The sequence below is a fragment of the Petaurus breviceps genome, unplaced genomic scaffold (genome assembly GCF_028583685.1).
Source record: "Petaurus breviceps papuanus isolate PSGF00001 unplaced genomic scaffold, PetGlider_PUasm1.0 66, whole genome shotgun sequence".
In the NCBI taxonomy this organism is placed as follows: Eukaryota; Metazoa; Chordata; class Mammalia; order Diprotodontia; family Petauridae; genus Petaurus; species Petaurus breviceps.
In genome coordinates, this window is record NW_027186442.1 from 2,873,047 (window position 1) to 2,892,437 (window position 19,391).

Genomic DNA, 19,391 nt, shown 5'->3' on the forward strand with positions numbered 1-19,391 from the left:
GGCCTCAGTTTACACATTTATAAAATGAGGCAATTTGACTAGATAGTCTCTAACATCTCTTCTGGATCTAAAATTATATATTAACATTAGAAAATATTTCTATTTTTCAGATAGGAAGATATGTATTTTAACAGGTCTCTGAATGCAACCAGTTTCCTAAGAAAATTTTTGATGACCTGACCCTCCAAATTGCCTCTTTTTCTCTGTGTGGTCACCAGATCACCTACCTTCCTTAAATTTTTCAAAGATTTCTTCCATGTGAGCCATCAGATTACCAGTTCAGGTGACCACTCTTCTCTCACACAGTAGACAGTCTATAAGAATTACTGGGGTCAAAAATTCATTGCTTTACAGCTGTGATGAAGTTCTCTGAAACTAACCAAGCATGCCCCAAGATGGTAGGCATGGAACTGGTCACTGAGCCCATACTGGAAGCATCTGAAGCTTGGCAGGACCTGCCAGAATTTGCTCTCTGCCTTGCAAAACCCTGTTTGATCTCCAGAGCCATAATTAGGAATCTTTGCAACTGGAGCAAGTGAGACAGGCCAAGCCTCGGGCAAGTGACATAAAGCATTCTGTCAATTGTAGGTGGGAGGGAGGGACAATTTGCTTCCATTCCCTTCTTTCCATTCACTTGTCAATGACCCTTTTTCAGGCCCTCATAATTTCTCACCTTAAGCATTGCAATAGTTTTCTAGTTGGTTGCACCCTCTGAGTATCTCTCCTCTCCAATCCATCTTCCACACAGCTACTAAATTAATATTGCTAAAGTCCCATTCTGAGCATATGACTCCCCTGCTCAAGAAGCTCCACTAGTTACCTATTGTCTATATGATCAAATGCAAATTCCTTTGTTTTGAATCCAAGCATTTTATAATCCGTTTTCAGCTAATATTTCTAATCTATCACAATTCTTAGGAAGACTTGAATTCAAATTCAGCCTTAGGCACTTACTAGCTGTATGACCCTGGGCAAGTCACTTAACCCTGTTTGCCTCAGTTTCCTCATCTTGTAAAATAAGCTGGAGAAGGAATAGCAAACCACTCCAGCATCTTTGCCAAGAAAGCCACAAATGGGGTCATGAAGAGTCAGATATGACTAAAACAACTGAACAAAAACATAAACTCTAAGGTCCTGCTGAATCAGACTACTTGTTCTCTCTTATATACAGTTCGTCTCCCATCTTTGTGTCTTTGATCTCCCCAAGTCTGGAACACAGATATTTCTTACCTCTGCCTCAGGATCCCTAGTTTCCTTTGAAGCTCAGCTTAAATACCACCACTACAAAAGGCCTTTCCTAATTCCCTACCCACCCGCCATGCTAGATTATACAACATAAGTACAAGATTACGATGTACTTGTATATATTTTTCATCCGTGTACATATATAATCCCCTTCCCCCGAAGAATGTAGGATCATTTTAGGACAGAGATTGTTTTATTTTTATATCCCAAGCAAAATGTCTGGCATAGGTAAGTGTTTAATAAATGCTTGTGGATTGATTGATTTATTGATTATTGTTGAGGGGAGGGCAAAACCCTGAGTGCACCAGCAACAATTAGGGGTTTTGGAATAGAAGGATCACTATTATAGTACCACATTTGACTGTTTAGTAACTTTTCATTTTAACTTATTCTGTCTTAGCTAGGAGCTAAGCTCTGTTTGTATGATATTAAAGGTCTGAAAGTAATGTCAGCTCCTTCTAAATTTAATTTCTTGGGGGGAAATTCCAGGTTGCCTAGCACCGTGTCTCCTTTATGTCTCTATGAACCATAGGAGGAGGAATTTATTATTTCTTTTAAATTATCTTAGTTTCTCTTTAGTGCAAAGTCACTAAGGCTGCTGGGAAAGCAAAGAGGTGACATGTATAAAAATCAGGTTTTTTAAATATTGTTTCTTGCTTAATTTTTTGGTGTTTTGCTCTTGTTTTTCTTTAAGAAAAAAAAACACAAAACTACTTCTACATTTAAACAACTTGCCTAATCTAAGGGACTAGATGGGAAGGAGAAATAAAGGAATGGGAACAGAGAAAAGGAAGAGGGAAAAAGAGAGGGAGAGGGGGAGAAAAGAAGAAAGGAAGAGGAAGAGAGGAAAAGGAAAGGAGGGAAGAGGAGATAATGGTAGGGGAAGGGAGTGGAGGAAAGGGAAAAGGAAAGGGAGGGGAAGGGGGAGGAAATGATGGCTGATGTACAGCACACTTTAGAAGAAGGAAGCAGCAAGGAGGGTATTGTTACTCATGTAGCAAGCCTAACCCTGGGTTTCTGGATTCTTTGACATGCCATTATTCATATACTTCTAAATCAAGTCACAAGTGATTGTTCCACCAACAACATGGTGCACTGGGATTCCAATACTGATACCATCAGTGGATAATTCAACTTTCCAGAGATACTTGCCCACCAATGGCCTGGGTTTGATTTTGAAAGGCCTGGATGGTCCTGAATCACTTCCCCAGAGGACCTGACACATCCATGGGAGCTGTTTCTATAAATGGGTTGCTATAAATAAACAGCTAGCTGGGATTGCTGGCCATCTTGTTTAATCTTGCTTCTTGGGATGATGTAAACCTGAGAATCAGTTCTGTATAATAATGGGCTGAGAAGGACTTTGGAGACTTGGCTTGGGGAAGGGGCGACTCTGACACTGATCTCATTTGCACCAGAGATCAAAGGAAGATAATTCATGTAATGCAAGAATTTTTTAGGTTTAGAAGGAGAACTTTAGCAGAAGATCCACATATCTTCTCTATGCAGAATCCATTTATTGCTGCCAGTAAGGGAAGAAACAAAGTTGAGCTAAGTTTCTGAAAACAAAATCTCACAATTATTCATGGCAACTGAGAATATGATAAACATGGATAAACAAAAATACCACATATTGCAAAAAATCTTAGGTAAGTAGTGTTCTTTCCTCACCATACTTTTTAACAGAGCTATCAACTAAGAGAAAAAAAGAGGAACCTTCATTTTTTTTCACTTTTAATTAATAAAATGCTAACAAATCCATAAAATGACCCCAAACTAGTCAAACACATAAGGAAGAAGATGCAAATAGAATAGGTCCTTTATGGACTGGAAAGGCAGCCCTTAAGTAACTGAGAATTCAAAGTATTCTAAAGTTGGCCCAATGTTAATTATTTCAGTTCTCTGTGCATGTAATAACAGTATTACTAGGAATAATAATTACCCAAACACACGGATTGTTTCAACATTCATTATCATTTGCTAGTTAATAATCCAAATTAATTTATTGAACTCAATGTAGATAATAATCCACCAGCATTCGCATCTGACTTTCCCGAACTGGCCCAGTGAGCAGATATTGATTTTGCATGGCAGAATAGCAGAATATTCCTGGCAGAGACCCCAAAGTGAAGCTACTGATTAGATTAAGGACTGCATACACCTGAGCACACAATCAAAGAACAAAATCCCAGTGAAGTTTTTTTTTGTTGTTGTTGTTCATGTGTTCACAGGTGGGTTTCAACCAAATTAGTAATGAGATCCTATCTCCAATCCCTTTTCCCTGGTGGTTTCACACACACACACACACACACACACACACACACACACAGCACAGAGTCTAAAGTGCCTATATTTTTCTAATGTTTTTGAGAATTTCGTATCTTCATTCCTTTAAAAAAGAGATATCCTTCAACGTTTTATGAAGACTTTTTTAAATTAAAAAGATCTGGTTTTCATTTCTTCTTTGGTGTTCCCTTCTAAAAGCATTCAGTTCTATCATGGTTCACTTAGAGCCTTGGAATATAGGAAGAGACAATAGAATATTGAACACGTGAACACAGAACAATGAATTTTAAAGTAAAAAGGGACCTTGGAGAGGAGAATGTTAGAAGTTAACATGTGAGATTTGGGAGAACCTGGAGATTATGTAGTCCAACCCACTCAATTTATAGATGACAAAACTGGGAACTTACAGGAAAAGATAACAAGACTTGTCCAAGGTCACACAAGCAACAAATACGTAATGGAGCCAGAATTCAAACCCAGGTTTTTAAATTGTAAGTTCCTGCCTATTTATGCGATAGGATGCTACATTTCAGTGTTTATCCCTTTAGGAATTGAGAATGGCTCTTTTTACTTAGTAAGGGGTTCTCCCTCCCCTTACTTAATAAAATAACATAAAATCTTTACTTCTCAAGTCAGATTTCTGATGAGTTTATTGGCAACAGATTTCTCTTTCTGCTTTAGGGGCTCCAATGGGTATCTCAGTTGGATCAAGTGCCTCTCTCTCATTCTGCCCCCTCCCTCCAACCTGCTAGCTCAGAGAGGTAAGAAATAAATATTTCCCTGGAGACTTGATGCTTGACTCATAAAAAAGAGTAATGGGCAGGATTTTTTTTCCTATTTTTTATTTTTAAAATTTTAATGACTAGACCTTAATGCCCCTCTTTATTTATCAACTTTCAAATTTTAATGAATACTTCTGGTGATAATTACCTAATTTCTATATTTAAAGCCTACAGGCACATACAGTATGTTGCAAATTGTAATTTCATTTGATGTGTATCAAATGCTATTTATTTGCTGTCTTTTGTAATCAATAAGTAAATTCTGTTGTTATTCCAGTTGGCCTTTTCACTAGAAGGAAGAACAAAGAAGAATGTCATTTATTTGTGACCCACCCATGATAAAAATCAACAGATTGGCCTGTTTTTCTTAGGTCAGAGGTCCTATGCCATCAAATGTGGGAAAAGTGGTAAAAAAGTCATGATAGGCAACTCAGTCTCCTTCAGTGGAATTTGTCTTCCCTTTGCAAAGTATATTTTTCGTAGGCTACAGGAAGCCATAATTCCTCTACTACCATTTGATTGTAAAAATTACCCAGAATGTAAACATAGGACAAACCCATTAAAACCTTAATAGCATGAAAAGATGGGCATGTTGCCGGCCTAAATGTGGATCTTTTCAGTGAATTCACGTGTTTCATCACGTGGGCTGACTCATCCACCATCCCTCTCCCTCTGGACTTCTTTTCCCAATTCCAGCACCAGTAGAGAGATCTGCTGTTTTAAGAAGCCGGATATGTTCCGATTTCCCAAAGAAGATCTTCCCTACCACCAAAACTCCTGGGGAGAGCTAGAGATCTTGGCTTTGTTATTCTGGGAGGCCCAGGGGCAGGGAATAAATGCCTGGCTACAGCCAAAATTAAGACAGGATGGCTAACCTCACAGGCATAATGGGCTTGAAGCCCTCTGCCCGTGGGGCCCAGGAAGCTGAGGGACTGGGAGTCATTAGCCAGGCTAAAAGAGCAAAGAAAGAATATTTCATTTTCAAATAGTCTCCAGGGAGAGTCATTTAGCCAGGACAATTAGGCCACTTATACTGACCATATTTGGTCTACAGAAACCAAGGGAATTATTGGTTTTGCTTGCCCTGGCTTATTTAACCTCACTGGGCCAAATTGCTGCATATAGAGCATATGTTAGCAATGTAGTGGGCATCAGGAGATCCGAATTCCAGTTCCAGCTCTGCCACTTTCTGTATGACTTTTGGTAAGTCACTTAAACTAAATGTGCTGGACTGAATGATCCTTAAGGTATCTTCCTGGTCAAAAATTCAATGATTCTAAGTTCTAGCAACAAATTCTATTTTCTCATCTGTAAAATGGGCATAATAACACTGAGTTTACTTACCTTCCAATGGAAAGCACTGTGGGAATTGTTAAGTACAGCAAAAGGGTTTGAATAATTAGCTTTACCATCATTATACTACTTAAGAATAGAGAGGTTCTTAGGTGAATTACTCTGGTATTATTTTCTATTTACATAGGTTGGTGTATTGGAAAGGACACTGAGTTTACAATTTGGATACAGGTTCAGGCCTTAGCTCAAACACTTACTAGCTGTGTAACCTTAGATATGTCATACCTCTCAGGGCCTCAGTTTCCACAGCTGTAAAATGGGGATAAAAATGATTACACTACTTACCTAACAGAGAAGATTTGAGTAAGTTTTATATGCAAATATGAGTTATTATATCACCTCCTTTTAGAGAATTCAAAGCACTTCTTAAATATGACCTTAGTTAAACTATGAATGAATTTTATGACATGTGTAGGCATGCTGAAAAATGGAAATAATCTTCTGATACTCAAGGAAATATCTTATTGTCTAGTCGATTTGTGTTCTTGACCAGCCACTGTGAAGTGATGCATTCTGAAAATCATGGTTATGCACATCTTTGGTTTCAGGAATTCACGGTTCCCCATCAATGATTCAATTCAACAGACCTTCATTAAGTTCTACTATACGGACCTTCATTACCATCACTTCAGGCCTGGACCCTTGGGATTGCCTACTGTTTGTCCCCCTGCCTCCATGTCAGTCCAACCTCTGCTTATCTGTCATAGGCATCTTGCTTAAAGCTCAGGCATGGCCATGTCACCACACAACCATGGAACCAACTCCAGTGACTCCCAGTAAGGTCCAGGACCAAATCTAAAATTCTCTCTTTGACCTTTCAAGGCTTCCTAACCCAACCACTTCCAACCTTTCCAGGCTTCCACCATCTTCCTCCTCTCTACATATTCTAGGATCCCCTGACGCTGACATCCTTTCTGTTTCTTGTACATGCCGATTGGTTTCCAATCTTCATGTATTGTCATTGGCTATCCCTCGTGTCTGAAATCCTCTTCTTCCTCATCTCCATTTCTTGTATTCCCTAGTTTTCTTCAGATCTCTACTAAAATCCCAACCCCATGCAAAAAAAGCTTTTCCTGATCTCTCTTTACTTTTGTACCTTGATTCTAAGATTACCTTCAGTCTATCTCTTATTTGCATGTAACTCTTTAAATGTGATTTTCCCAATTAGACAATAAACAACCTGACAGAAGGGACTGCTTTTGGTTTCTTTATTTTGCCTTATTGGCCATTCTTTGTATGCTCAGTACTTGGCACAAGGCAGGTACTTAAATATTTCTTGATTTGATTGCACTGGAAGGAAAATGAGAATAATAAAGGGTAGTGGTTAGGAAGGGCTGCATTCCAGGTAAGGAAGATGGCTTATTTTAGTGCATAGAAATAGGGGATAGCATAATTGACTGTAATAATGCCTAGTAACACCATTTGAAATTTTTTCAGGTGCGGGTATCACCTCTTTGAAAGCATCCATTTTTATTGCCCATTGAATTTGTACAACTCAGTCCTCCCCAAATTGTATTATTTCCCTAGCTCCAGATATCTTCCCAATAACTTTTTCCTTCTTCCCTTCCCTTCTTTTCTGGCTCCCTTCTTGTCTCCATTCCCTGGAAGAAAAAGAGTCAGAGAGAATAGCTCTCTCCATGGAATCTTCTGCCAAGATAGAGACTATGAACTGGAATTAGCAATCTGGAGAAGTGTTAAAATCTCAAGGAGCAACGATAATAGGACTCAAGACCAAGGACTGAAGATGCTTCCTAGTGTACAGTGACTACTTTGTCACATCCCCTCCGGCACTCAACACGCAGGATGACTCAGTGTTTCTTACTGTATCATATTTGAGGTTACTTTCTGACTTTTTAGGGCTGTCTATAATGTAGCACCAACTAGTAAAATATAATGATGAATGGGCACTTTTAATGAAGCTTGGCCATTAGACACTGTCCTGGAACTGTTTCATGGTCATTTTCTCTCTGGAGTTGTTCATGCTGTTTCCCATAACTGCAGTGGCCTCACCTAAACCTTTCTGATCTTATTGCTCCTCCAAGATTCTGTTAAAGATACAACTCCTCCAGGAAGTGTACCCGCTGACTAGGCTCATGGGGTCACTGAGAACATCTAGTCAGAGTCCCTCTTAGAGAGAAGTCCAGTGTACAAATTTCTAAAACTTTTAAATGGCAGAGCTTGGACTTGAACCCCAATTACTCTGAATCTAAATCTAGTGCTCTTTTTTTCTAGTATACCATGTGGCTTCCCCTTCACTGATAGTTCCCTTTTCTGAAATACCACAGCCTAATATTATATAATCTGGCACTTGGTTTTACTGTTTTGAATTGTTCATGATTATTCTTCATGTTTTATTCTTTCTTCTCCAGTCAACATGTGAACTTTTGAGGGCAGGTTCTTTTTCTTATTTTGTCTTAAGAATATAGTGAACTCTTATTGGATGACTATTATTGGAATAATTCCACAATGTTTAGCCTGTGGACCCTTTCAAAAGATTGGTTATCATTTGTAAAATTATTCTTTCCTATTACATTATTTTTATGGTATACTAATTTATAATTTCCATCCATTACTTATCAAATTATAAATTCCCAGAGAGTTGGGACTATTTCATGATTACTATTTCTCTACAACCAAGTTCATTGACTTACATATAGAAAGTGCTTAATGATTTTTTTAATTGAGTTTTCAGAATTTGTGGATGATACTATTTTGTTTTGCTTTTCCAAAATCTTTGTTTCCAGTTTTAGTTGCTTCAAAATAATCCTATATAAGTTCCAAATCAACTGCTGCTGTGTCCATGCTGAGTAGACACAGAACATGGTTTCAAACCACATTTGTAGATTTCACAGGAAAAAAAAATGGATATAGCATCTCAGTGAATTTTACTTGCAAAATTAATTCAAATTGGTTTGCATAAAAACACTGTCACATGGATTGAAACCTGGCTGAAGTTTAAACAAAGGAAAATGATTGATAGCAGGTATCCAGTTTGGAGAAGGAGGGGCTTGGTCTCTTCATGGGGTGTCATAAGGGCTGGAATGATGTCTGGTCTTTTCACATCTTTATTAATGATTTAGACAGGGAAGTGAAAGCATGCTGTTGAATGGTTCTGAAGGCATGAAACCAGGAAGTGCTACTGGAAACAGAGGGAACGATTCCAAAAGCAAGAGTAGATTCCAAATCCAGGAAATAGTGTGTTGTCGTTTTTTAATTCAGGTCAGAAACACAAAACAAATACCTGTTGAAAAATCTTATGAATTAGGGATATTTCTGAGGGAAGGGGGAATACGTGAAGAGAATTGGAGATGAAAGTGGACAATGGTTCGCTATCATGTTTCAGTGTAATTTGCCAGCGCCAAAAGGCAATTAGATCTGAGCTAAAGAGGCAAAGCAAAGAACCAAGGCACCACCCCAGCTTTGTGTGTGTGCGGGGGGAGGGGATTGGGGAATTGGTGTGTGTTTATGAACAGGAAAGTGATATTTCTTTACATTTACAACACTGATGAGACTGCACCTGGACTAATTCGTTCAGATTTGGGCTGCTCAGTACCAGAACAATGCATGTAAATTGGAAGGAATTCAGAAAAGAGATCCAAAAATAATTAAGGGAGCAGTAAAATTAACTTTTGTGAACAGATACCAAGCTTGTCTATGTATACTTCCTCTAAATGACAACAGAAGGGAAACATGAAGATAATTGAAAGAATATCAACATCAAAGAGGTAGAGGGTTTTTCTTTCATGGTACAAGGGTCTAAGATTATAAGGCAGAGTAAATTCAGGAGAGAAAAAATTGGTTCTCTAGCAAGAAAATGTTCTTCCAGTAAAATGGTTTTCCCAGAGGAAGATAAAGAACTCAGGTTTTAGGATGGCTTAAATTTAATTTGACAAGTCATCAAAAATACATTTTAAAAAGGAAACAATATATAATCATTAAAAGAATAATACTGACGATCCGATAGACATATTCATATCAAATTATCTCCACATTATAGCAAATACCAAAATGACATATATGAACTGAGGCAGCATGGATAGTCCCTGAACTTATAATCAGAAGAAAGACCTGTATTAAAATCCGGACTGTGACACTAACTAGATATATTTGACCTTGGGCAGCTCATTTCCTCTCTATGGGATTCTGTTTTCAAAGTTGGAAAATGAGTTGGGATGTGGGATGCTCTTTAAGATCCCTTCCAACTGACAATCTGTGGGTTTAACATCATGAATGAAGTCTCTTTGTAAGCAGATTCCCTTAGATACTGGGTATGTTGCTCATTTTTTCAGGTATTAATAGTACTAAATGGCCTCTTGGGTCCTTTCCATCTCTGAGATTCATTAACCATGTAGACCTTTGAGCAGCGTCAGTACATCTCTATGGAAGTGTCCCTAGTAGAAATAATGCCATTTTGTTTCAGGAGTGCATTCTGTGAGTCCAAAGATCTTGCACCATGCACTGGTCACGTGACACAGTTGACTTGCCATAGGTCACTTGGTGTTCACACTGGAACTGATCTCAAAGAAAGAAGGATGTATTAGTGACCTTATCCTATTCCACTGTCACACAGTGCTGTGCTAGAGCTAGCCCACACTGACTTTAGAGTCAATTGTTAAATTTTCACTATGAGCATTGCCCCCTTGGAAAATGGCAAAAGCTACAAATCAAAGTTTGATTTAATGTTTTGCCAATTGTTTTGATTGAAGAAAGTCATAGAGAAAATGGTAACAATGCAGATTAAAATCAAAACTGGGGGCAGCTTGGTGATGTGATGAATAAAGCACTGGCCCTGGAGGCAGGAGGACTTGAGTTCAAATCTAGCCTCAGACCCTTGACACATTTACTAGCTGTGTGATCTTGGGCAAGTCACTTAACTTAATTTCCTTGCCTTCCCCCCTCCAAAAAGAAATGAAATGAAAAATGTAACATACACATTTCTCCCCACCAGAGAGCTGGTTGTTAAGCATTTACCAGTAGATCTTTGGTTATACATCTAGTTTAAATATTCTACCAAATACTTGAACTTGGAAGTAGACTTGCCTGATGAATCCATTGTGTTCTTGTCATAATCATAGGGACAAGAGTAGCTCACATTTGCTTAAAATTTTACATATATTATCTCATTTGACCCTCACAAAGGTAAGTATTATAAATATTGTATATGCATGGAAATTGAAAAACAAAAAGATAAAATGTCTTGTCCAAGATCCAACATCTAGTTAGTGGTCAAGCTTGAATGTGGCGAGAGGCTGAGCAGCTGAGCTACATCCATATTTTTTTCTTTTTTTATTATAGTCACAATAGCTAATAAGTATGTGACACTAAGATTTACAAAGCACTTTATATGTATATTCTCATTTGATCCTCAAGAACACCCAGCGAAGCAGGTGCTGTGATAATACCCATTTTGCAGATGAGAAAACTGAGGTTAAGTAACATTCCCAGGGTCACAAAGCTAGTAAATATCTGAGTCTGGATTTGAACTCAGGGCTTCATGACTCCAGGTCTAAGCACTATTTCCAATATACTCTCTAGCGACCTAGTGTTGGATCAGTTTAAATTCTCCTTTCCAGAAATCCTAAATGTGTAGCCAGAAAAGAGTCTCCAGTAAGGAATTACTCTAGGACATTACAATCAGGATAAAGGGCTACAACCAATCTGCAAGGACCAAATAAATTGTTCATGGAACCTCCCTTCAAGTCTTCAATCCACTAATCTCTAGTTAAAGGTAATATGGCATAAAGGAAATTGTGCTGATTTTTTAAAAAATTAGACAACCCGAAATCATAACCCATGACACGGTAAGTTATTGTACTTCCCTGCATGCTAGTTTCCTCATTTATTAAAGGGACATGATATTTGTGTTGAGAGACAGAGAGACCTGCTGGGCATACTGACTCTCATAGGTTGCTTGTATGACAATGGGCAAATTATTCAACTCTTCAATACATCAGACAATTTTTCAGAACTATAAATTGTAGAAAAGTTGGTAATTTGCATATATGGAGGGAATTCCTGCACTAGGATTTCCATATAAGCAACAAAATAATGGATCTGAACTCTTTCCCCCTAAAATAACAACAAGAAAACCCCTTCCACTACTTGTCTTACAAAGTTGTTGTAAAGCAAACACTTAAAAACCTCACAGCATTATTTTAACATGAAGAATTATTGCCATTGGTGGTGATGGTATGTCTAAGTAAAATTTATCCTGTCTCATTCAGAATGAATAACAAATTGTTCTTTGGGGAAGAAGAAGTAAGGCATCAGTACTAGGAAACTATTAAATATTCTTTGGGCAGCCCACCTCCTTGATAGCTAATGGTTTCTGTGTTTATTTATTTTAACCAAATAATACAATGGTTGAAGGCTAGACTGCCAACCGAAATTGGAGATTCTTCAGTAGATTTCTTTGGATTTAATTATATATTGGCCCTTGTACTCACAGATAGCTCATAAGACTTAAGTTGTTAAAAAATGTTCATATGGTTTATTGCAGTAATTACTTTTTGGAAACTAACAAAATGGAATTCCTAGTAAAATATTCTTTTAGTTGGCCAGATGGGGGGGGAATGCCCATCTTAGAAATTTCAGCTGCTCCCTAGTTTCTTAGAGGGCTGTCACTAGCTAAGCAGCAAGCATTGAGATGCTGCTACAATTATGAAACCTATGTTAGTTAGCACTACACCCTCAGATATTTGTGTGACTGTTGTTAGACAGCCAACAAAGCCCTAACCCCAGGTTGCTGTTCTTAATTTCCACCGGGGACCATAATAATCACATCTTCATTTTTTTCCCCCCTTCCCTTTCTTTAAATTGGTGAACTGTGACCGAGTTATTTTGCAACTTAACAACTCTGCAAATGATTCTCATTTCCACTCTGGCATTACTCCTCACTGAACTGATTTAACTGGTGTTAAGTATCCAACACTTTAGCAAGGTGGTTTTGTATACGCACAAAGCAAGTTTAATGCACAGAGTAATTCCTGGCTCTGGTTAAATGGTTGTGCCACTGAACTTCAGGGAAGGAGGATTGATGAGTTGAACTATTAGGTGTTGAAGTGTGGTGTAAGGAGAGCCGGTTCCTTTCTTGTGATAATTGAAATCATTTCAATTCATTTCCTTCTTGGTTGGACAGAAACATGTTTTCAATAGTGAAGAAATCTTGAGGGACTCCATTGACCTAACCAGTCATATAATGCAAGAAGTTAATGGACAAAAATGATATTCATCTCCAGTTTATAATAGCATTTTTCTTTCACTCGAGCCTATGCGTCAGAAAGGCAAAGTATGTTAGAATAACAACCACTATCCAGGCAGATACGTGACCTTTGTTTTCTATAACAATTATTGGATCTATGATAAAATAAAATAAAAACCAACACAAGTTTTGACACTAAGATAATAAATTATAAATTATGAAAGTCTAAGGCACCCAGCAACTTGTAAACAACAGGCTGGTCTCTTAGCAACAAGCAAGGGAAAGCAGCAGCTTGTTGATACGAATAGAGCAGACAGGATTGTTTTGCAGTGATTACCACCAAGGAACCAGGAACAACATTTTAACACCTGCCTCAGGGCGCTTCTGCACCTAGCTATCCATCTCTCCCTCGGCCCCATTGCCTGGGCCTGCCGCCAAAAAGCTCCCCAGGCCTATAGTGCCTCTTTACCATAGGAGGACCAGCAGAGTTAAAAAAAAAAATCAGCAACAACAACAACAACAAAAAAAAACAAAAGAGACTCTAGAGAAAAGATCTAAGAGGTGGAGGTCAGGCACCCAGAACACCAGTATGAGAATTGAAATTAAAACCAAAAAAAAAAATTATTTAAATGCCTCACTGCAAACAATAAGTAATCATTACTATAAATGCCTATTCCTTTTTTTTTGTCCCATGTCACTTAGATCTTAAATCTTGATGAGGTTTGTTGTTATGAAGGAATTTAGACAAGAATTTGACACTGTGCCAAAAATGATCTATTTTTAAGTTTTGATCTGAAAGCATGAGAACAATCCTTTGGAGTCAGTGTTTCTTCTAAGAGCCAAAAGGTTGTGTCCACAGAAGCAAAGGGAGAGATGGCTGATGAGGTAATAATCTTGGGGCTCTTTATTAATAAAGGCAGCTGTTCTACAAAATTCTGATTCCCTTCTCTCCCTCCCTTTCTTTTTCTCAATAGCAAAGATTTTTTTTTCCAAAAATGGAATAAGATGGGAAAGTATGGTACTAAACATTAAAACAACAACCTCTGTCTTCTTCCTTAGGTGGCGCAGACCCTTAGCCGAGTGAAAGAAGGGGATTGGACTTGATAACTTCTCCTGATCCTGCCAGATTCACAAAAGCACCTGAATCCTAGATAGGGAGACATAGCCTCACTTGTGTCTCTTCTCTATCTCAGAATCATAGCTTTGGAGCTGGAAGAAACTTTAGAACTCATCTAGATCAACACCTTCATCTTAGAGATGAGTAAACCAAGGCTCAGTAAAATAAAGTGACTTACTCGATTAAGGGCACACAGCTAGGAAGTGACACAAGTGGAATTTAAACCCAGGTTCTCTGACTACAAATCCAGCATTCCTTCCTCTGTATTCTCCTACTTGGCCTGCAGTCAGAACCCTTCCTGTGATTCTAACCAGCATTTAATGTCAGTTAAAAACTAACTTTTTCTAACAAGGCTTCATCCCCAAGTTTAAACATTTAATAACCATTATTTTAGTGCCTTAAATAATATCGAGTCCTTCAAGAATTAATGTGACTTCCAGAGTGACTAGCATACTATATTACATAGTAAAAAGATTCTATCCCAGAATATGTGGTTAGCCCAGTGGTTCAGCAGTATTAATATCTGCTTCAGGTTCTCTGTCCACAGAAGGAAAGCGAAATATAGATTCATGGCAGACATCAGTCAAGACTGGATACAGTAAGAATTTATTTACCTTTTGCCCATCTCATTCATGAGAGGGATTGGGAAAAGTCAAAGGGTGAAGGGGAAAGGAACATGGGAACCTACCAGCCATGGGCACACAAGTTGCACTTGGTAAAAATCTCTTGACTGACTTGCTGAGTTGCACTACTTACCTCAGGGGCCTGAAGTGAAAAAAAGTTCTTTATAAAGTATAAAACCCTATAGAAATGAGGGTTGTTATTGTTACTATCATTATAATTTCCAATTGGAATAAATGGGGAGAACTTATTTGTAGGAAAGATTTCCCAACAAAAATTTTTATCCCTCTGTTTTGTTTTGTTCTGAGACAGAAAATTAATTAGTATCTTTGGTACATTTTAAATACAATTATAAAATTGGAGGTGGCTGTTCTGAGTCCTTTGAAACTCTCTCAGCTTTACAAAAAATCATTAAGATGTGTTCTGCCATTTACTACCAACTGAATTCAAAGAGGACTGACTGCATTTATAACCCCAAATTCCAGACAGATTCCACTGGGTTCTGAACTTGATAAAAAGGAGTATGCCCTCTGTCTCTCTAGAAGCTTCACTGCTGAAATGCTGTTGTTCAGGCAGAAGATAGAGAAACACACCCAACCTCCTCAAAATATGGCTTTGACTTACTCCAGAGACCAGAGCTCAATGGGAAGGCACTCATCCATCTGGCAGTCAGTAGTGGCTGAGAGGTCAGACCCTAGCTGTACAAAGTAATTTTAAAATTTCTTCTGTGAAAAAGGATTGACTTAAACTAAATTGATGAATACATAAATAATCTTGCCAGTGCTGCTGGAGTAAGCTCCCAACCACCACTGTGAGGTCTCAACTAATTTCAAAGGGGGATAAATGGTCCTACCTTTGATTAGGAAAAAGGACCAGGTTGGGGGCTTGGGTCCTGCAACAGTTTTAGACTCATCAGGCACAAGCAGGCTTTCTCCTTCAGTTTTCTTTTGGGTGATTGACTGTGAAGTCCTGCTCACTGCCTAGCCGTATGTGAGATAGTTGAACACAGTACCTCCAGGCTCTCTCCTCCCACAATGCACCACAGCACACTGGCAGCAGTTCAGCTGAAGACTAAACATTTGGCTCTGTGACAACAGAACTGCCAAGAGCTGGCAATAAGAGAGTCGCAGGGAAGCAGCAGGCTGCTAAACCCTTTCACATTTTTAATTAGATCCACACACCCATGTCTTTGAGCTATCATAAATATACAGATGACATAGAGAGCATTATTTGGAGTTTAAAAAAAAAAGAAAGAAAACTGTATTATGGTATTTCTTGCCTTATTAAAATAATTTACCTACAGCTAGTCTTCAGAAATGAGTGGGGCAAAGGGGTTGTTACATTTAGCTTAGATAAAACATTTTCTGGCTTCAGAGTTTGACTATATCCAGGCTGGGTGAATGCAGGTCCAGAGAATAGCTGACACTCATCCTGCAAGAACATCACCAGAAGAGGGCGTTATTGGCAATAACTGCAACATGCAACTGCTGAGGCCAGTCCAGGGATACATCCAAGTTTCAAGTATCCTTAAGTTTTCATCTTTTTTTTTTTCTATGGTGTTGTTAAAAACTAATTTTTTTCTATTTCCTTTTGGGCTAGTATGAACCACTCCCCAAGAATCATTTGCACATTCATGGGCTTTTTATTTTTTTTTTCCAGAGCATCAATGAAACTTTAAATGTCAATTTTTCTTAATCTCTCTCTCTTTCAATCTCTCTGTTTCTCTCTCCCTCCCTCCTTCCCTTTCTCCCTCCCTGTTTCTCTGTCTCTCTGTGTCTCTCTTTTCTCTCTCTAATATTCAATATTTTAAAAGAATTACCTGTTTTTTCTTTTCATTTCAGTTACTTTTCTACTCATTTAAAACTCTCTCTCTCCTCCTGACACACACATACACTCACACACATGCACTCACACATGTTCATTGTCTTGCTACTTAGATCACAAACAATCTTGCTAGTTAGATCATATCAACTTCTGATCAGAAGTTGAATGGTAAGGACTATATTCAAAACATGTGGTAATAGAATCAGTACTATTTGGAAGCACAGTGGATATATAATGTGTATGTTTGCATTATTTTTGTTTTAAATATTTTCTTTCTATCATGATAGTTTTGATTTCCATCTTGTTGTTTAAAAGGTTAACTACATATCTCCGAAGACCAATTCTAGTTTGAGGAACCTGATGCCAAATGAGAGTGAATGATTTTCTACTGCCTTCCACCTCCCCCCCCCCCCCATCTAGGAGTTTCCTTTGGTATCCACCCCAGAATTTTTAATACACTGTAAGATGGGAATAAGACTGCTCGGAAAATCAGAATGCTGGGAAAGAAAGAAGTCGCTCCTATTGTCCTGCCAGAGAGCACAGATTTTATAAATAGACAATACAGCAAACATTGAAGAAATGGCTACCTTGAGAAACAAATGTACCACATCTATTTCATGCTACCCATTTATCCTAGATTGTGTTATCTTTGTGCTGCTGGTTCTTTTCAGGAGGACAAGTCAAATAAAATACATTATAGGGGTTCAAATGCTTTGTTTCCCATCTTATATTTGTTGTTGATGTGACTCAAAAATGCCCCACAACTGATTATTCCCATTTTCCTTTTGTCCAATACCAAAAGTAGGAAGAATGGGAAAAATGGAAATAACCTTGGCCAATTAAGGAGGTGACAGAAGTGTCAAATGTTGGAATATACATTTCAGTGGACATGAGACAAATGGCAGACTTTGGCAAATTTATTCTAAGCTCTTATTTTAGCTTCTGGGGATTCTCTTCAATTAAGAGAGGAAAGAGGGTTTGGGATCTCTTTCTCTCACACAAACAAAATAGTAGTAGTAGTAGTAGTAGTAGTAGTAGTAATGGATGTAATGAAAAGAATTACAGTTTCTACACAACAAATACTTCACCTGCAAATATGTGAATGCAATTTCTGCAGCAGCCTTGCAAAGGCACTGCAACTCAGAGTGGGAAGCACTCCCAGGTAGCTCCACAGTGGTATAATCAGTCTCCAATGGGGAGCAGATTGCTGCTCATTATTAGTTATTTATACAAGAATAAGAAGCTAATTTCCATGAGAGTAAAACAATGTATAATCTTGTTAATGCCCTTCCTCAAGCAAATGGTATCAGGTTTAAGTCAGGAGCATTTCATGAGCTGATGGTTATTTGACTCAGAGCAAAACCCTATTGCCTACACCCACGTTTCCACACAATTGGCTTCAAGAATATAGGCAGAGCAAATCAATTCTTCCTTTGTGGGAAATATGTATATCTATATATTTAGAATTGTAGAATCTTTGGTTCATATTTTTTTAATTATGCTATTAAAAACCCAATTCTAGCATGAATTTTTATAACCTTTTGGATCCCTGAATTTAGGGGAGAATTTAACCTTGACTCCTCTTGCACTGCTATTTGCATCTCTTACTCTTGAAAGAAAGCAAACTTCACTTGGCAACGTCCAGCTGCAAGTCCTTTTTTGCTTTTCTTTTCTTTTTTTGTATGCAGAGTTCATATATACTTAAGAATGTGTATCTATATAAAAGAGACCCAGTTCTGTACATATAGCTGCATATGATGGACAGGGCATGAAGTCTAAAAAAAGAAGAATTTCCTATTGGTGGCAACCATTCTACAAATACTATTTGGAGATGATATTGTACTAATTAAATTGAGTCAGAAACACTACAAAGCCTCTTCAGTGAAATCCAAAGAAATGCAACAGAGATAGTTTAACTTTCCACTAAGGAAAAATAAAGTAAAACAAAGTAGATGAAAAATATCCATTGCTCAGATATCCAATTATAACCAAAAGATTGCAGAGAGTTTTGGCATATATACCATGGGAGATCATGTCCCCCAGGATGGTGGGAAAGAGAAACAAGGGGGACAGTGAGAATGGTTTCCTGGGCTGTGCCAGCACAGCCTACCCACACTCTCTGTACTACTGTGCTTGTAATATACAATGGGAGAGATGGTAAATTAAATGATTCTATCAATATGTCTTGTATACATACTGTATAGGTAAATTGAGTGGTTCCATAGTCAAATAGGGAAAAGGAGGTCTGTTTGATAATGTTTAACAAATTATGTTTTTGGTATCCCAATGCTTTTGGTAATCCCAAACTTTTGCCACCACCAGAAACTAGCTCCTTAAGATCAATATTCTCTCAGTAATCTTCTATGATAAAGAAGCATGATCTGTGAACCAAATTGATCATTAGAATCGAAATTAAAGGAGCAAGGGAAAGATACAAGTTGGTTAGACAGTTTATCAGTCAACAATTATTTACTAAACACTTATTAATTGCCAGGCACTGTGCTAAGTGCTTTTAGATACAAAGAGAGTCAAAATAGTCATATCCTGCACTGTTATCGAAGATGATATTGTGTGTGTTTGTTTATATGTAGCAAAAAAACATTATCAAGGACATAAACAAGAAAGGACTTGGACTGGCTATCTATCAAGAATGTGAGTGGGACTGTATGAATGGTTCATTGGTATAGCCAAGATATAGCAACTATCAGATCTTTAGAGTTTCCCTAGAGAGAATTAATGGGAAATCATGAACATGGGTAGCATAAGATGGAAAATTATGGAAAGATTATGCTCTGCATTGGCAGAAGTATACAGAAACATAGATTCAACAAAATACAATATAACAAAGTCCTCCAACTTCAAGGTGCTATTGGAAATTGCCAACTGCATTTCCCTTAGGTATCTGAACTTCAGCACATCCAAAATAGAACTCATTTCCTTTTCCCACAGACAGTCACTGGTG

General features: G+C 37.9%; 2 long non-coding RNA genes across 3 annotated transcripts in view; one reads left to right on the forward strand and one right to left on the reverse strand.

Moving 5' to 3' along the window:
- Positions 1-15,786, reverse strand: part of LOC138173875 (uncharacterized) — a 305,010-nt gene extending 289,224 nt beyond the window's left edge. Inside the window, exon 1 of the long non-coding RNA XR_011171555.1 lies at positions 15,459-15,786. This is a non-coding gene — a long non-coding RNA (uncharacterized lncRNA). The remainder of the gene's footprint in view (positions 1-15,458) is intronic.
- Positions 15,787-15,913: 127 nt separating this feature from the next.
- Positions 15,914-19,391, forward strand: part of LOC138173864 (uncharacterized) — a 26,679-nt gene continuing 23,201 nt past the window's right edge. For both annotated transcript variants that reach the window (XR_011171552.1, XR_011171553.1), the window contains exon 1: positions 15,914-16,126. This is a non-coding gene — a long non-coding RNA (uncharacterized lncRNA). The remainder of the gene's footprint in view (positions 16,127-19,391) is intronic.